Here is a 17,294-nt window from a genome sequence, read left to right on the forward strand (position 1 = left end):
AGGATGCAACAGCAACTGGAAAGATCTGAGAGACCACACACATACACAGAGTCTGTACCTGTATCGGGGCGTCACTTTGTTTCAATTAAAATCCCTCTCAGTGTGTCCTGCAGGTTTCTGAGCCTCCGCTATCCAGACTTTGGTCAGTCAAACAAACGCATCTCAACTCTGAGCTGAATAAGGACTGCAGACTGCGGGTGGGAGGTAAAGACAGAGTGTAGAGACAGAGAGAGCAAGGGGGAGGACTGGGGAGAGCTGAGAAGTGAGTTAGATTAAGAGGAGGAGGAGAACTGGTGGTGCATACTGACTTGCAGAAGCTGACAACGTAAACACAAGAGAGAGGGGAGGAGAGAAAGTAGGGAGGGAGGGAGGGAGGGAGAGGAAGTTGGATAGAGGAGGGAACAGGAAGGAGGGAGACAGCAGGGAAGAGTGGAGGAAGAAAGGTGGACGTGGGAAAAAAAAGGAGGAAGCAAAGAGTAGGGAAAAAAGTAGGGAATTGGAAAGAAAGGATGGAGGGATGGATCCGTGAGAAAAGAAGTGTAGCTTCAGGGGGAAAGAGGGAGGAAAATAGGAAGCGGTGAGGGAGAGTAGAGGAAACAAAAAGAGCTGCTGCAGATGGAAGGGAAAGGAAGTAGAGCATGAACGTAGGAGTGATTGTTTCTTGGACAAGAAGGGTGTCTTTTGTGAAAAGAAGGAAAGAGAAGTTCAAAGTGATGTGAAAAGTGGGAGAGGGCAAAAGGAGCACAAAAGAAAAAAGGAAAGTATGAGGTAAATGGAAGAAGAATGTGGGAGAGAAGCAGATGGAGGTGGCAAAGGGAGGCGAGGTGGAAGAGGGTGGGGGGTGCGACTTGAGGAAGGGAGCTTGAGAGGGAGAGAATAAAGGAAGAGAATGAAAGAGGGAAGAAGCAAAAAGAAAACAAGAGGTGAAGGAGGGAGGGAGAGGCTGAGCAGGAGGGGGGAGGAAGAGGAGGATTAAAAGGACAGGATAACAGCTCTATAAAAAGGACAGACCTGAGAGCAGAGAGAGAGAGGGAGCAGGAGGAAGAAACAACAGTCACTGATTTACTGTTGAGACATTTCAGTTTGTTTAGAAAGACGCTTGACCTCAGATCTGACCTCCTGACTCCATTTATATTTTGTCAGCCCTCAAATTACATCAGAAGGGGAAAAGACCTCAAGCTCTGGACAGTAACTTCAACACTTCTGTTAGCAGCCGTTGGATATGTACACCTTCAGCAGACATCCAGCAACATTAGCATTATGTCACATTTCTGATTATGTCATATTTCTCTTTAGCTTCCTAAAAGTCATGCTTCTGTGTAGGCTCTGTGCTGTAGCTTGACGCGCACCTCCTCAGAAATGTAAGCACACGACGCAGTGATGTAGACCACGACAACTGTGACCGGTCCAAAGATAGTTCTCCAAGCATTTCTTTTTTAAATTCTCTATTTAATAACAGAATAATGCCAGCACCCAAATAGGGTTCATGGGTTCACTTCAGGAAGTATAAACCAAGTTTATCTTTGTTTATGCGCCAGTCAGAGTTGAGTCAGTAGCAGCTGAACGGACAAAACAGAAAAGTTGTGTGTGTCAAATAACCAAACGTAATCAAGGTCAAAGATGCTCCAAATAAAATGCAGAACTGGTGACAAAGATCTGTCTGTGTAAACATCCGCTTTCACAATACATACTCATATGACCCCTTGTTGATATAAATGTAGCCGTGTGGTAGATTCTTAATAAACGTACAATATAACTTCACATCTTGAGCAAACAATGTATTCCATTCAATAGTTTAAAGTAGCAGCCAACAGCAGTGTTTTTTCATTTGTATTAAATGTTGCGTGTTTTGGGTTGTTGATTTTAATGTGATGCGCAGTCTAAGTTGATTTACAATGTTGTACCTGATGTGGTCAGAAGGTGGCAGTGTTTCGTAGTATGATGGTAACACCACCCAGATTTCACGATTTTTTAACTATTTGACTCGAACCTGAATTGAATTAGAAGCATATTTTTGAGTGATAGGAACACATCGAAAGCAAATTATTATTCAACAATTTATTTTTTAACACAAAATAACAAAATTAACAGAATAAAATAAAAATCTTTCTTAAACAGAAACCTGTCCTGCTTAACTTAAAACTGTATAAATTAATATCAAACAATAGAAAGCAGAACATTCCTCTTGTAATAGTGCAATAAGAAAAGTGCAAACAGAAAGTGTGAGGAGAAGTTGTTGCTTTGTTGTCTTCCGGTATCTTTTTCGCAAGCGACAGTACCTCGACCAATGAGATGGGCGGGATTCCCGCTGTCAGCTCATTGGTCAGTTTACCGTAAATGTTCATATAAAGTTATCTGCCTGTTATTCCTTCATTCCATTGACATTTTACACACTATTTTTGATTCTCACGGTAATACGGGACAAAGTATCGTTTCAGCTCAATATGGGACGCGTACTTTTGTTTCTAGATACGGGACGATTCCGTTTTTCAAGGGTACTGTTGGCAACACTACAGTCTAGCCACTGAGTGAAGTGTTTTAGTACACCATGGTTTAAAACATATAAAAACACAGAACTGAAGTATACATTGAATAAGTAACAGTTTGCTATCATGGTGGCATAAGCCATTTCCTTACGATCTTAAATGATATATACCTAACTACCAAGTTTTCCCTATGCTGGTGTAACCTATATCTGCTAGTACATTTAACAACTTGCTCCTGCTCTGGCTGACAGTCATTTCTCTGTACCTGACTGGGTCTGTTGGTTGGAAATTTGTTTTATTGCTTTGCAGAGAAACGCAGATTACGGACTTAGTTAAGCTTCTTGTTAAAATGTTTAATTATAATAAATGCCGCAAGATACCCCAGTGATTGTGTCTTGTGTAACAATTTACTTCTCGGGCGACACAAAAACGATTGATTGGTTTAATCTTTAATTTACATCAACTAATTCATATATTCATTCTGACCCTGCGACCAAATATTAGCCATGACCAACATTTCAGTCTTGTTTTTTTTCCACCAGCATAAAATGAGTAATGTAATCTGGGACACTGACATAGGATTAACTCAAATAATTAGTGCCTAAATTTGCTGCAATATTCAATAAACTGATAAATTCTGCAAGACCCTGTCTGCCTCCAGCTCAGATATCTTCCTAACTGCTCGTGTGTGTGTATAGATATGTGGAAACATGTCTGGAAAATGTCTGTCAGCACTCCAGCTGTGCAGCCCAAAACAACAGCCGCAGAAATGGATAACACTGCGACCTACTGACCTCCCGGGTAAACCCTGACAGAGTTCAGGTTTCATACCTCCAAGTGTCTAATAAGAGTCGACTCTAACAGGGGAGATAAAGACGTCAAAGTGGCTACGCGGGGGAGACATTAGAAATAACACAGCCACAACACTGGGGGAGGAAGACTAAACACAAACACATGAGAGCAACACAAACAGTAAAGGAAATACTTAAATTTGACCTGACAGCCTGGTGTTTGGTCTCTTAGTAGCTAAAATGCTTAAGATCTCCCTACACATCTACAGCTTCCAGAAATATCCGGAGCTAATATGAGAAAATAAACACCATTTGTTTGCAGAAGGAGAATGATTCTGATTTTGGATTTCCTTTTAGCATTTCAGCATCCCTACATAGTATGATCCAACCTGATCCATATGTAAAGCGTTTTGCTTGTCAGCCATGTCTTTGTAGCTGACAGTTGGTTGTTAGTGGACGTTCTAGACTGTGGTTGCCAAGGCATTTCCCTACTTTTTTTTCTGATTGTCTTTTTTCCTCATCTTCACTTGCAGGGTTTCCTCCCTTCTTGAACTCTACACCATGGGGTTTATCAACACCAAGAACCGAATGTTAGACTAGCGTACTTGGTAGTTCGGACTTGGTAGTTCGATTCTGAAGTATGGACTCTGGAGGACAGGAGGATGCAGGAAGGTTATTCTGGTACTGGAACAGTAGCGTACTTGATAACCCCCAAGAAATGCATTCTGGAATACCTAGCTGTACCAAGTCCTCACCAGTTGGCCAACAAGATGGGCAGGGCAAAAACCCATCAGCATTTGGACTGTTCTTGGTCTGAATGTATATTGATAAATGCTCCAGGTCTTCGTCAAACCTGTCAACATGTGGTTCGCTCATGGGCTAATTAGAGCTTTGGAGCTCACTTGCACATCATGACGTTGTCCAGTAGCAAGCTGCAAGTGCCTCGGGATGGACGGTTGTACTCACAAGTTTGTCACCATGTAGGTTAAGGGTTGGGACTAGACTAGGGTTGCTTAACCCTGCTTAAATACAAGGTTTAGCAACATCCATCTATTAAGGAAATAGGGACTTTGTAGTTCGTCCCTAGTGGACTTCCAGGATCTGGTTCCAGAGTGATACAAGCAGAACATCAAATTATTGTTAAAGTATGGACGGAGCTAGCTCTTCTTGCTGTCACAGCTCTATTAAAAATACCACTGCTCCATCTGGGTTCATCCGATTAACAACACAGTGAATTTGGGGCTAGTAACCAGAGAACACCATATTTGCATCATAGGTCCGTCAACTGTATCAGTCGCTCCCATTGGTTATTGCCTTAATCGCAACACCTCAAAGTTGAGAACATTTGAGACATATCAGGTGGAAATGTGCCATGATCATATCAACTTAAAATTTCTATTATTTTCTATTATTTATTATCATCTGCTGCTGTCTCTAGATTGTTTTTAATCACGTCCACTCTATAGTGTATTATTAACATAAAAGTACAGTATGCAGACAAGACATTTTGCCTATACATTTTTGCAGAGCAGCCGTACTGTTGCTCTTAGGGAATAATAAACTAATCTATCAATCTGTCGAAAAACTTTCTCATGACAAAACCATGACATGTATGTTACCAATTTTACTTGAAGATACCGGCATCATGTGCTTGGTGCTTTCGTTCTTTTTCGGGATTTGGGGCTTTTTAATGACCCGTGAAGGAGTTTATGTTTTATGGTAAAACAAAACAAAACCAAAGAAGTATTCCTGGCACTGTTGAAAAGAAACAGTTTAACCATCATGTAGGGCAGTGGCTCCCAAACTTAAGGCCAGGACGCCTGGAACGCAAGAAAACATGCTGTACGAGAATTTATTTTTCCCCGCAAAACTCTTGCATAGTTTTACCTCTTTTGGTCTCTGAGAGTCAGCTTTTTTTTTCTTGTTTAAAGACCTAAATACTTCCATTAATCCTGAGGATTTGAGCACATACCTACTTTTCTGGACATGGACTCAAGTTTCAATCACTTAATAAAAAATATTAAACTGAAGCAAAAAACAAAAAAATGTGCTTGCGTTAAACCATAATCAGGTAAACCCAATAAACCATTTATATAAGTTTTTAGACATCTCTGTCAGCATTCTCATCTTTTCTAGTGTATCCAGAGGAAAATGTCCTAAAATAAGGTTTGGGAACAGCCACCTTTCCGCTGCATAAAGCAGAAATGTGCTTATTACTGTAGAAATATCTTGACCTTTGACCCTGGCCTAACCTTTTCCACTGATCTCATGTATATCTTACAAACCGCTCAATGTGTGCATGTCAGCTCATTCTCCTTCTCCTCTTCCGGTTTCTCCCCATCATCTTTGATCCATCTAACTTCCTGTAAGGCTGCTATACATTTCCAGGTCAAAGGTCACGGGTGGCATTACATGTTTGCCTGTGTGCTGACTCTGACTGTCTCCTTCAAAACAGGATGGATGATGAACAGACAACACACACACCCACAGTAACACACTGCTGAACCAGGATATCCATGTCACGGTTGACAATGTTGACAACGTCGCCATCTACAGTTCAAAGTATGTACAATACCACAAACATGAGGTCTTTTAAAGGGAGAAGAGAACATTTTAAATGCTTTACTATGTCAGCACACTAATTTTGTTTCCAGCATGTTTAAATGAACTAGAATATCAATTCCTGTTTGTTTAAGAAGTGCAGCTTGTAACAGTCAACAGAAAGAATTTATTTTAGTATTCCCTGATATGGTGGTTTTTCTACCTCAGTTCTTTGAATACCATAGACAAATACTGACTTTTGACAGGATAATGAGACACTTTCTATCTATAGAGTTGAAAAAAAATCACGTAATTTTACTTTCAAATAAAGACTGTAGCCTACGTTCTGCTCATACCTTGTCTTTATTAACCGTGACTTGTATTAACAAAGGGTACAGTGGCGTGGTGGGTTTTGAACCCAGGCAGACTGAGGCCTTTCTGTGTTAGCATGTTCTCCCTGTGTCTGTGTGGGTTCTCTCCAGGTACACCGGCTTCCTCCCGCTATCCAAAGACATGCTGGCTAGATTCATTGGTGATTCTAAATTGGCCATAGGTGTGAGTGTGAATGGTTTCTGTCTCTCTGTGTTAACCCTGTGATAGACTGGAGACCTGTCCAGGGTGTACCCCGCCTCTGGACCTCCCCCCGCGACCCTTCACAGGACAAGCAGAAGCATGAAGAAGATGTATTAACTAAGTTTTACATGTACTTATGAGGCCCAAAACACATAAAATCACATAGATTCAACCAGAGTTAAAAGTTGTAACAGCAGTTATTAAGCAAGGCTTGTTGTCTCTTTGGCAGTTTAAACTAATTAGCCTAAATAGTAACCTGTTCTTTTATTTATTACACAGTTTAGGGTTAGAAGCATTATCGATGATGCATCCCATGCTAACCATGGACTGTTCAGTCTCCTACCATCAGTCAGGCGTTGCAGGAGCCTCCACTCCTGCATCAACAAGCTCAGGAATAGCTTCTTCCCTGAGGCGGTAACGCTGATGGACTCTATATCACACCACTTACTGACATAACCACTACATATACAATGAATTCCACTGCTCTATTTCCTACTATCAACAATTTACATGCTGTTCATAATCTGTATATTAGCTATAACCTATTCCAATGTCAATAACGCACACACTTAATTCTGTACACTATAATCTTTATAGACATTACTCCCACTGTCAACCATCTGTATACTGTCCATATTTGGTAAATATCTTGTTCACAATCCATTATCCCGCTACATTCTGTACTTAACACTACATAATACATACTTCTCCAACTCTAGGACAAAGTACCACTTAGTGCTAGTGCTGTCTTCTCTGTACACATCTGCAATTTATGTAAATAATACTTTCTTTGCACCTTTAGATGCTAACTGTACTTCCTTAGCTTTGTACTCGGCACAATGACAATAAAGTTGAATTTAATCTAACTGCTTGTGTTTAGTCAGTTTGGTTTGTTGGAGTTGTATGTTGTTGAAGAGACACCAGTAATATATTGACTGGTGCCAGGGGTTGTAGTACTAGTCAGCTGGTTGACTTTACTGCTGTGCGACTAAGTCTTAGTTGCCAATCACGTGACAGTAACACCACGGACGCCTCGGAGAAGACAGGCGAGGAGCCCAGAGGGTCATTGCAGCAAACTAGCAGTGGTTTATCAAGTGTGTGGAAATACTTCACTAAAGATGAAGCCCATTCTGCCGTGACATGCAGAATATGTAAGTCAGTCCTGAAATACAACAAATGTACTACTGCAATGCACACTCATCTGAAAAGGCATCCACTAACGCTAGCAGTGGAAAGGTCCAAATCCTCTCAACAGCAGTCAATTATTAACAACTTCATCTGCAGTAACAGAGAGAAGAAGGCTGCACGTCAACAAATTGCTGGTGAAATTTATTGTCTAAAGTTATTAAACCTTTAGCTGCTATACACGGGAAAGGCGTCTGAGATATACCGCTTTTTTATCCCGACTACATTATATTACCTTACAACACACTGTGAAGTACTATTAAATGCTAGTAAAGACGATACGCTACAATATGTATTCAGGTCAAGAATATAGATTTCATTGTTGCAAAGCATTACTTTCTATTGTGTTTTTCTGCGTGACGTCCTCGACTAGTTAATATCGACTCGACTTTCACCACATATTAGTTGATTTCAAAAAATCCTAAGTAGTTCACCCCTAATTGGTGCAGCTATAAGTGGTGCACTCAAGAGTTTAAGAAAACATTGAAACAAAATGTGATGCAACTCTGATATCACATAAGGCCGAGAGGACAGAGTTCAATATGAATTGCATTAAAGTGAGCCGAGATGACGCCTTCATTGACTGTAATCAGCTCCTGTAAAAATACTGACTTACAAGCTATCCATTACAGCAACCGGAGTAGGTGTTCCACCCTTTCACAGCTAAACCTGACACATGCGGAAGTGTGAAACAAAGCTTTACTGTTACGCACATGAACCCAAATGTACAGCAGGCCTATATATAGAAGCACACCCCAGGCAGTAGTTAATGTACCCCCCTTGGATATAAAGTTACCTGCACTGATGGCTGTGGATCACTTTTCTTACGCTGCTACGTGACTGAGCATCTGGCCAAGTACTGGATGCATGATCGAGCACACAATAACACACATGGATCACTGACAAGCAGTAGTTTAGAGTTTACATTCTGTGTGGCGGCAGTGGCTCACAGGTAGAGCTCGTATTTCACAAACCAGAGGGTTAGCAGTTCAGTCCCTAGACATCGACCACATGCCAAAGTGTCCTGAGAAAGACACCAAACACACTGGCGTGCGCTTGTGTGAACAAGTGGGTATGACATTGTGACTGTAAAGCACTTTGAGTGCCAGTAGGTAGAAAAGCCCTATATAAATACACAACATTTACTTTTTACTCTTCCTCCATCAAAAAAGAAATACTTTTGCATAACATTTCACACTGAGTGGGTGAGTATTGCTTATATAATTTTTACGGCTCCAGTTCCAAGTACTAATATCCAATATTCATCTGGCAGCAGCTTCTTAAAGCCTTTAATGATTCCTTCTGCAGACAGACATGAATAGTTCGCCGTGCACTTCTTTATCAGCAGATAGTCATGACCATTATGAGGTTATTAGATAAGGAGTTACTGGCTCCTAGATCACACCCAGATAAGTCAACGTCATATGACTTCACTTACCATGAAATAAGGAAGGCACAGAGAACATTTCACCGATCAGATAACTGGGTGTTGCGTAAGAGATCATGTCTGATGAGGGATTTTTTTATATATATATATTTAAATATATATATATACTAATATATATAATAAACTTTTATATATATATATAAAAGTTTATTATTGTTTATTAGAACCTTAATAGCAGGGTCTGAGGTGGTGCTCAGTAGCCTACACTTGGGATAAACTCAAATTACTCATTAAAAGGATTTAAAATCATTTTAGATTATGTCCTTTAAGACAAAAAACTACATTGCAAGGGCTGAGGCTAAGGGAGTGTGGAAAATTTTCAGCTGATTTCTAGCTGACAAACTATTTGACCCAAGGAGTGGTTGCTTTAAAAAGCTTAGTCTAACACAGGCTACAGCAGTTTAGCCGCTAAACTAATGTTAGCTAAACTAGTTTGGCCATGATATTTCTTTAATGAGATGTTGCTATTTTCGCTTCTGCCTAGCAATAGCATGCTAACTGTTTATTAGCACCTCGATAGCAGAGTATGAGATGGTGGCAAGTAAAAGAATTTTTGAAATCCTTTTAGATTATGCACTTTAAGACAAAAATCATCAAAAAGGAAAACAATGGGCTTAATTGTCTTAATTGCCAACTGGAGACAAATAAAGTTTTCTGAATTTGAAGCTAATCTGCCGTGCAAAGGCTGAGGCTAAGGGAGCATGAGTTTCACTACTAGCTGACAAACTGTATCTGGAACAAAGAGTGGTATGTTTAAGTTGCTTAAAAAGGAATAAAATGGTAAAATTACATAAAATGACATATGCGTAAAGTACTTGGCTTGTTAGTTTGTATTTGTTCAAACTCTGTGATAAGGAAGGCCAGCATGGTAACTTGCGCCAAGGGCTAACTTTAAAAATTAAAGACCATCCTGATAAGCTCTGACACTGCCAGTACTTTTATTAGTACCTTCATACATTTCAGTTCATTTTATTATCATGCCACAGCCTCTATACTGTTTTGGCAACATCTGACAGACTCATCAGAAGAGATATTTGAGTATGTCAGTCTCTTACCCACTACCACGCAGAAAGCTGCCTGCATGTTGGATGCCAACTATTTAGCTTAGTTTGCTACACATATTAAAATTTGGCAAATTCTTGTAGGAACTAAGGTGTTAAGCTATATGTAGGCGGCACAACACCTCAGCAGCAGAGGGTAGAATAGTAGAATAGGAGGTTTTAAATCAGCTAAACATCAAAGTTAATACAGTCACAACAATACAACAATAGCCCTTGGCCTGAAAAGCTGAATTGTCCTATCATGTGTTCTTCAGTTGTTTTTGCCATGCCAATTATTTTGCAAATTAAACTGTTAAACGCTTTGCTAATTTGGATTTGTTTGTTTCAACTTAGTCCTTGCAGACACAAAGCTACTAACCAATAATAAATGTTTTAGCTCAATCAAGTAGCACAGTCTTAATGCTTTTATTTATTTATTTACAGCTATATTTCTGTAAGGCTGGACGCAATACATGGAGTAGTCCTAGCGCGATTCAAAGTGTAAATTTGTCACTTTGACACAACAGGAAATGTAGCCAGTTAACACACAATTATCTTATTCTTTATCTTGTTGATGATGAAAGGATTAAAAAAATCACATTTCTGCTCACACCAAGACTCTTCCACCAATACACAACATCGCTGGATCCTTCTCACCAACATACTTCCAGGTTGTGTAATACTGAACCCCTTCCATCACCCTTTTGAGTCCCTTTCCCAGAGGATCTGAGGAAGCATAAGAGGAAATGCCAGTGCTGGCAGAGGAAGCAAGATTCAAGCAAAGGCACTGATAATGAGTCTTTTCTTCTTTCTCCCTCTTTCTCTTCTCCAAACAGGACGTTTACATCCACGCCCATCATCATGTCCAATGCCACCATCGCTCTCTGAGAGCTTCCACCCTCCTCAAAATATCCTCCTCACTTGGTTCCTACTCTGCCTGGGGGGCAAGTGTGCTGCAATGATTCAATGCCTTCCTGCTGAAAAGAGGAAATTGCACTAAGCCATGACGTCAGCCTGTCTTGTTAGATAATACTGTTTAGTGCAAGGTTTCACTTTGCAGCCCCAGGGGGAATATAAAGAAAAACTTAAAGGTAACACAAAACAGTGGTATCTACAGAGTGTGTTGTTTTCTGTGAGTTAAATACCCATGTCAGCGGATGTTTCGGGCCATGTCAACCCAATAAGATACAGGTTTTCACTTGTCAAAACATCAACCCAGACTTTTTCTGACGTTCAAAAAAGCCTGCCACAGAACATGAAATCAATGGAAGAAGATGACCAAGACCGACATCTACACCAACCACAACGTTATGACCACTGACAGGAGAAGTGAATAACTTTGACCATCTTGTGACAGTTCATTGTTCTGCTGGGAAACTTTTGGACCTGGCATTCATGTGGATGTTACTTAGACATGTACCACCCACCAAGACCAGACGAGATACCCCCACCCCATAGCAATGACACTCCTTGATGGCAGCAGACATCCCCAGCAGGATGCAGCATGACACAGTCACACGCACAAAAACACTTTAGGAACAACTCAAAAAACATGAAGAACAGCACAAAGTGTTGACCTGGCCTCTAAATTCACCAGATCCCAAACTGATCATGTATCAGTTGTCACATACTCCGCGACAAGCGAGAAGTTTGATCTCGCTCCTCAGACTGCAAGAACAAATTGATGTTCTCTAATATCTCCTGGGTAGAGATTGACATAATGTGTGTGGGTGCATAATGAATGAACGGCATGATCCGACATACATAATCCTTAGTGTGTGGGCCGCACAGTGGCGAGGTGTTTAGCACTGATGCCTCACAGCGAGAAGGTCACCGGTTCGGATCCATGGGCCGGCTTGCCTTTCTGTGTGGAGTTTGCATGTTCTCCCTGTGTCTGCGTGGGTTCTCTCCAGGTACTCCGACTTCCTCCCACCATCCAAAGACATGCTGGTTAGGTTAATTGGTGATTCTAAATTGGCCATATGTGTGCATGTGAATGGTTGTCTGTCTCTCTGTGTTAGCGCTGCGACGGACTGGTGACCTGTCCAGGGTGTACCCCTGCCTCTCGCCCGATGACAGCTGGGATAGGCTCCAGCAGACCCCCGCGACCCTTAACAGGAATAACCGGGTATAGAAGATGAATGAATGAATGGCCAAAACAAGCTTTTTTGTTGTTCTCGCAGCCCTAGGGACGAGAACAAAATTCTCACTTCTCGCGGAGTATGTAATAAGCCCTATCAAGCCTGATGCACAGAGGCCCCTCCCCTCAACCCATGGGACCCAAAGGCCCCCACTAATAACATTCTGTTGCCAGACACCACAGGACACCCTCAGAAGGCCCATGTCCATTCTCTGATGAGTCACAACTGTTTTGGAGGCACAAGGGAGACCTACACAATATTAGAAAGGTGGTCATAATGAGAAACCATCAGATCAAGTGTTTACTCGGTTATTTTACACCACCCATTTTAAACAGATTCTTTACAATCAGGTCCATCTGTCAGACTCGCTGGCTGATGCATTTTATTTTGATTTATAAAATCATCAGCAAAACAAATAGTCCCAAGATGCTTGAAATCCCCCAGAGCAAGCGCAGAGGCAACAGTGGCAAGAAAAAAACCCATCTGCTTGAGGTCAGCCTGGTACGGACATTTATTTCATCTGATGGCAAAGGAACTTCAATTTGGTGAATCTTAATGAACCACAAACAGATCATGAAAGCTTTGTGGATCATGACAGTCAAGAAAATAGTTGCTGAGGATTTTAAGTGTGAACCAGCACTATAAGGACAAGAGCATTTAATCTTCATTGACAATTCTTCCTGAATCTTTGATCTCTGGCTCGTTTCTTCCCGTTTCCTACGTCAGTATGTCTCCATATCAGTTCAAATACTCCCTCTTTAGAAGTTTCGGATAACCCACAATGAGGAATATATATGCAGTGACAGACACATCAAGAAAGGGAATCAAGAACAGAGGACATGTGCAAAAGTCATGTAGATAAAATAACAAACAACAAAAGGTGATTCATGTTTTCTGCTTCCAGCTAAAATTTTTAAAAAAGGCTGTGACTGCATCTCCCAAAGGTCTTTATCCCAAAAATCAACTCTGCAAGTTGATAGAACAAAGAGATTGTCTTTGTTTGAGGGAGAAGAAGTAGAAGAAGAAGAACACCACCACTAGGGATTCTGGCTGATACAAGAATATAAAAAGAATATAAACTACAAAAGACTTCTGCTGTAATTACATCCCTTATATTATTGTCCCAGATAGGAAAAAAAGGATCATAGTAATGGATCTGCTGAATGTATTTTAACGTTTTTCATAGAGCTTTTGTATTATGCCAAAAATATATTAGGTTAGAAATACTCCTGTGGTAAGAATATACTTTGTCTGCACATGTCTGAGCCTGCTTGCTAATTCAAATGCATCTTACGTGGATTCCTGTTCCGATATTAAGATAACGCATCTGTTTGTTTTTGGATGAGATAGTCACAAACAACAGCCGACCTGTTTATGTGTAATTAACAAGAAATCTGGTGGCTGATAGATGCGTCCATAAAGCATGCAACAGCTTGTTTGCTGCATATTACGTAAAATCAGCATTCGTTTTGTCCCAGTCTTTGTTCCTAACCCAACCAAGATCTTGCGCTTCAACCTATCCAAATGTTAAAGCAGCAATATATAATTATATTTTGGCCACTTGGGGACAGCCAAACAAGTAGTAAACACAACACCATCACACTCATCATAACATTCATATGGAAAATGTTTGTAACTCACTCTCTTTTTGACTCCAGTTTTGGTCTCCACCAACTCCTGAGCGAGATATACTGTATGTCGTGTTAGTTGCACAGTGTTCAGCCACTATTCGCAAGCTTGGCTTATAGAGTAGTGTGTGTTAATTCGAGAATTTTTTCCAGCTGCTGCCAACTGTTACCTGACATGAGGTAGATGAGAGTACAGAGTGGGACCTCTAGAAGAGGTGGCGGCAGAGGTGTATGTTAATTGTCGGAAATGTTTTACTAAGGCAAAACCTGTCACCGTTAATGCCAGTATAGAAAACACTGATTACTTCTGCTTAATAAAATCCTCCACTAATACAGAAGAGAAATAACGAACTAGTCAAGCTGCAGTCAACATTTATGTCCAGATAATTATTTGATACTTGTAAAATTTGTAAAAATCTGGTTCATGATTAGCCTGGAAGTCAGCTCGACTTCCCCAACTCCACAAAAGCTTTGAGGCAGAAAGTTGGTCTGGAGTCTCTCCGTTGGAAACTGATGATGCTCCTGCAAAGATATGCCAGGCCAGTCAAATCATTTGGGTGGTCTATGTGTGGTGATGGATAGAAAAGTGACAGTGACATAGTCATACATGTCATCTGAGTGCTGTGGAGTTAAATTAGTTTACAAAAAAAAGGCTGTGATTGATGGTAAGACAATCCAGAAGTATTTTTCTGTGTGTCAACGGATGGACACCCCATAATGACATCCCAATGGCGTGTTCTCAGACTCATAGTCGGTCAAGAATTAAGTCTGACTGCGCCAAGTTAGTACCAAACAGCAATACGGACAAGTCACAGTAACCTAAACTTTTAACACCAAATTCAAATCACTTATCAGTTCACCCTTGGGTCCAAGTGAATGTTTGCACCAAAATTGAAGACATTCTTTGGAGGCATTCCCGAGGTATCAGACAGATGGACAGATGCATATCTCTAACTGACACGAAAACATTTGTTTCTTTTTCATACACACAAGACTGACACACAAGACAAATTTAACCTGATCACCATACCGCTGTTACCATAAAATCGTCTTTCTTGAAGCTATTTTACAGAGTGAGTGGTTAAGTGATCAACTCAGACTCAAGGGGATTACAATGCTTCCTCAAATGCTCTCTGTTGAACCTCAACCTAAGCTACAGACAAACAATTGCGACCTCTTCTCTCATTGTTGAAGGGTGGAAAAGAATCCAACAAACTTTCCCCAAGTTCAGCTGACATATAAGTATGAATTGTTAGATTAAAAACCCTGACCAGCACTCAAAGGACAATGTTTCACCATTTATCGACATTCCATACATGAATTCAGGTTTCCCTTTACATTTAAATATTTCCTTCAAATCTGATCTGATTACTAAGAGCATTTTTGTCTTACTTCGAACTGATTATTGAAGGGTCACTTCTCTGCGCAGACACACTGAAAATCAAATGTACAGAGCAGCCAGTGCTGTGCATTTCTTAGAACCTGGTTGCATTATGTAACATAAAGAATCAGTCTGTCTTAAGCATTAGTTTAAAGAAGCTGGAAACAGACCAGTACGGGTTGTTTGACATGAGTCATTAATCAGCAGTGGGCTCGTTTGTTCTCATCTCGTTACACAAGGTTTCACATCTTTTTTCACTCACAGCGGTGACCAACACCCCCACCCCCCAGACCGAGCAACGAGAGAGGAATCAGCTTTTTCATGATGTAACCACCATCTGCTTTTGGGGCTGTACGACATGCGCTTGCTGTTGTGGAGGTCTGCTGTAGCATGACAGCATACAGTGATACATCTTATTTCTGTCAGACACCATTTACTTTACAGAAGTTCATAAAAGGCCTTCATTTTTGCCTCCTTTGATGCAGTATGCTTTTTCTAGTTTGTTTTATTTATTGCGACAGTGATGTAAACCAGAAGCGAAGAGGGGGAGAGTGGGCAAAAAGCAGAGAGGCAGCCGATTCTGTATTTTTTGCACATAAGAAGGCATCTAGAAATTGTTAAAACCAAATTTCAGTGGAAAGGAGATTACACGAAGTACAACCACAAAAAGACAGTTACAAAAGTCAGTGAAGCCACCTAAGCTCGTTTTGATTTTGATCTGCAATCCCCTAAATCACGGTTGATCCATTCTCTATCATTAATAAAGACATTAGTTAATCTATAGTAGCAAATTTTGCTGAGTTGCAGTTATCTCTAACTGACACGAAGCAAAGCAATCCGGCGAATAATTGCAGAAATATGTTGAAAATGCAGAGCTGATACGAGGAGGCTGGGTTTGATAGTGAGCATGTAAGTGTACAAGCTCTTACGAGCCTTATGCATTCTGACTCTCGTCCATAATTACAAAAAACTGCTAATTGGCACTTTGAAATGAAATGAGCTGAAGCTTAACATCTTTTTTTTTTTTGACCTGCAATCCAACACATTTATGGCTTGAATATTTAACGAGTGGGTGGATTCATTCTCTATTAAAACAGGCATTCAATAAACTATGGGGGTCACAAAGAACAGGAATCAGAATGTGAACAATGGCAGAAATACCAATCTCAGTCACCATCCACCCCAATCCAGGAGGAGATTGGGGTGGATGGTAGCCATGTAAGGTATGTTAAGTTCTTACATCCTTGTTTAGAACATTCAGACTCCCTGACATTTCTTGGTTGTCGGGAGTTCAGGTGGATTGATATCCATAGGGCCTGACTTAAAGGACAATGACTCAGGATGGGATAAGAGTGAGAATGCTACAGAAACAAGTTGACAGAAGGAGGTTGGGGTGGATGGTGGGCGTGTAAGGCTTGTATAATTCAGACTCCCATAAGTAGTTACAATTTAAAAAATCACCTAAAGCACTTTAAACCAGTTTAAAGTGCGTGAGTGAAGTCATTCTCTTCTATTAAAACAAACTTCAGATAATCTATTGGAGCAAGCTTATTCTGCTCATTTGAGGTGCAGTGATCTGTGACTGACACAAAGGACAGGAATTTGGATGCAAATAAGAGTAGAAATACCACAGAAATATGATAAAAACAGAGCTGAGCTCAACCTCCTCCTGCCAACTCTATGTTTTTATCATTTTGGAGATAGCGGGCGTGGTGGTACAACTCCAAAACCAGAAACCAGTATGATTTTGATCTTGAAAATGTAAACCGTGAAGGGTACCTACAACAAATGCACATAAATCCAAACATATGAAGCAGCAGAAATGGGCAGTGATATGCTGGAAGGCTTACAGTAAATACATGAATACACAAACACACCATACTGAGTTGAAAAAAAGAAACCAGAGAAGAAAGAGAGGCAAGGGAAAATCTCCTAAATCCCCGAGAATAATGAGCTAAAATTAAGTTCAATTAAAATCATAGTTACATGTGACATATATCTATCTAATAGGCGGATTAAACACACAAAACCCTACTGTACTCCTGCTGACATGACTTTATATAACAGTATAATACAAAAGT

The 17,294-nt window shown here is 40.5% G+C and overlaps 1 protein-coding gene across 3 annotated transcripts in view; it reads right to left on the minus strand.

Annotated features, from left to right (window-relative positions):
- arhgap36 (Rho GTPase activating protein 36) overlaps nucleotides 1-17,294 on the minus strand; it is a 73,525-nt gene that overhangs the window by 42,866 nt on the left and 13,365 nt on the right. Inside the window, exon 1 of one of the 3 annotated variants that reach the window (XM_084545656.1) lies at nucleotides 59-80. The exons of the other annotated variants lie outside the window; for them this stretch is intronic. The gene's annotated coding sequence lies outside the window, so the exon portion shown is untranslated. Of the gene's footprint in view, nucleotides 1-58; nucleotides 81-17,294 lie in introns of those variants that run through there. 3 annotated transcript variants of the gene reach the window in all.

This window comes from Chelon labrosus, assembly GCF_963514085.1.
Source record: "Chelon labrosus genome assembly, chromosome: 1".
Taxonomy (NCBI): Eukaryota; Metazoa; Chordata; class Actinopteri; order Mugiliformes; family Mugilidae; genus Chelon; species Chelon labrosus.